The sequence below is a fragment of the Schistocerca serialis genome, unplaced genomic scaffold, assembly GCF_023864345.2.
Source record: "Schistocerca serialis cubense isolate TAMUIC-IGC-003099 unplaced genomic scaffold, iqSchSeri2.2 HiC_scaffold_213, whole genome shotgun sequence".
Lineage (NCBI taxonomy): Eukaryota > Metazoa > Arthropoda > Insecta > Orthoptera > Acrididae > Schistocerca > Schistocerca serialis.
Genome location: NW_026047777.1, coordinates 85,001 through 87,500, shown reverse-complemented (window position 1 = coordinate 87,500; position 2,500 = coordinate 85,001). Strand labels below are relative to the sequence as shown.

General features: G+C 63.7%; 1 pseudogene; it reads left to right on the top strand.

Annotated features, from left to right (window-relative positions):
- LOC126444015 (large subunit ribosomal RNA) overlaps positions 1 to 2,500 on the top strand; it is a 7,694-nt pseudogene that overhangs the window by 2,669 nt on the left and 2,525 nt on the right.

Sequence of the window (2,500 nt, the reverse complement as noted above, 5' to 3'; positions counted from 1 at the left end):
CGCGCGGGTGCGCGGATTCTCTTCGGCCGCCATTCAACGATCAACTCAGAACTGGCACGGACTGGGGGAATCCGACTGTCTAATTAAAACAAAGCATTGCGATGGCCCTAGCGGGTGTTGACGCAATGTGATTTCTGCCCAGTGCTCTGAATGTCAACGTGAAGAAATTCAAGCAAGCGCGGGTAAACGGCGGGAGTAACTATGACTATCCCTTTTTTTTAGTTGGGGGCAGTATTCAGAGAAAAAGTGGTGGCCCTTCCGCTGAAGGTGCCACCCCAACTCCCCCAGCACCTAGCCGGCCAACCGGCCGTGCCGAAAATCTTGTAACTTTTGCAGCTGTATACGCCTGTAGTGAGTGCCACCGCAGCTTCACCACCAAGAACGGTCTCGGGGTCCATCGCCGCCGCCAACACCTTGCGGCCGCCAACGCGGAGATCGTCACGGAGAGGCATCGCGCGAGGTGGACGGAGGAAGAAGTCCTGTCGCTCGCCAAGGCGGAGGCCGAACTGTTCCTCGAGAGGGACGCCCGGTTCTTCTTTGTAAATCAAGAGCTCATCAGGATGTTCCCCGACCGAACGCTTGAGGCAATCAAGTGCCGACGGCGGCAAGCTGCCCACAAGCAGCTTGTCCGCCAATTCATGGAGGCGCTTGAGATCGGTCGGGGGGAAGAGCCGGTGTCCCGCCGGGGAGCAGCGAGCCCGCTGCCTGACGCGGGCGAGGCCGCTGCGCCGCCCGTCGACGCAGCCGAGGACTTCGCGGCCGACACCACCGGGCCGCCGCCGGAGGGGCCGACTGACGCCGCCATCTGGGAGCATCTGGCGGGGCTACCCGCTTCCGCCCAGCGTTTCTCTGCCCTGGATCGTGTCATAGGTCTGGGGCGGGGCACGCCGCCCGATGTCATCCTGGGCATGCTCCCGGATGCCCTTGCGTCGGTCGGGTCCAGAGGGGAGAGATCGATCACCAGGACACAGCGGCCGCGCCAACCATCGAAGCGGCCGCCTGCCGCGCCGCCGACGCAGAAGCGCAAGCGGCGCCGCTGGGAGTACGCGAGAACGCAGGATGCCTTCCGACGGTCGCGTGCACGTTGCGTGCGCGGCCTCTTGGATGGCACCCTGCTCCAGCCGCCACCTGCCATCCCTGGTCTGCTGGACTTCTGGGCGGACCTCTTCACCAAGAAGCCCATCTCCACCGCGGGCTTCATTCGTGACCGCCTCCTCCCGCACTCGGAGCCTGTCGCTCCCGAGTGCCTATGGGGGCCGGTCACACATGAGGAGGTCGCCGCCGCGTTGCCGCCCAGGGGATCAGCAGCCGGGCCGGACGGCCTTACCCCAGCGGAGTTGCGGCGCCTGCCGCACGAAGTCCTGGTGAAAGTGATGAATCTCTTCCTTCTGGCCCGCGCCCTTCCGGAACGCCTGCTTCGCGCGCGAACGTCCCTTCTCCCGAAGACGGCTGCACCAACATCCCCCGCTGACTTTCGCCCCATTACGGTCTGCTCGGTGTTGGCGCGGACCTTTCACAAGGTTCTCGCGTCACGCCTGATGCGCGCATGTGCTGTGGACGAACGTCAGCGGGCATTCATCCCTCGGGATGGGATGTTGGAAAATACCTTCATCTTGGACACTGCTCTCACCGACGCAGTTCGCTCCTGCCGCTCTGTCTTTGTGGCATCGATCGACGTATCTAAGGCATTCGATTCGGTAGATCATGCTGCCCTTCGCCCCGTGCTGAAGGCGCATGGCCTGCCGGATTGTTTTGTCGAGTATGTCGAGCGGTGCTACGAGGGCAGCACGACAGTGATAGCGGACGGCGCCGGCGTGGGCGTGTCTGTGCAGCCAGCACGGGGCGTTCGCCAGGGCGATCCCCTCTCCCCCCTCCTGTTCAACTTTGCGGTGGACTACGTTTTAGGCCAACTGCCCTCCCACATCGGAGCTCGGATCCTCGGTCGCAGAGTCAACGCTGCGGCCTTTGCAGATGACGTCTTGCTGTTTGCAGCGACCCCGAGGGGCTTGCAGTCCCTCATCGACGCAGCTACCGCAGCCCTCGCCCACCTGGGGCTGCAGATCAACGCCCGGAAGTGTTTCACCCTCGCCTTAGTCGCGTCAGGGCGCGAGAAGAAGGTGAAGGTGGACAGCAATGTCACCTTCACAGCAGGCAATACCACCATGCCTGCCCTGCGTGTGGGTGAAACCTTCCGGTACCTGGGGCTGCAATTTTCCACGGCGGGTCGCTGTGTCTTCAATCCACGTCGCCACCTGGTGGAGCAGCTTGACGTCATCTCCCGAGCTCCGCTGAAGCCGCAACAGCGCCTCCACGCTCTCACCAACGTACTTCTCCCTGGCCTGTACCACGGGCTGGCCCTCAGCCGCACCCGGGTGGGTGCATTGAAGTCGGCCGACGTCACCATCCGGGCCGCCGTCAGGAGATGGTTCCGCCTTCCGGCGGACACCCCCCTGGGATACTTCCACGCTCCTGTTGCCCAGGGGGGCCTCGGCATTCCATC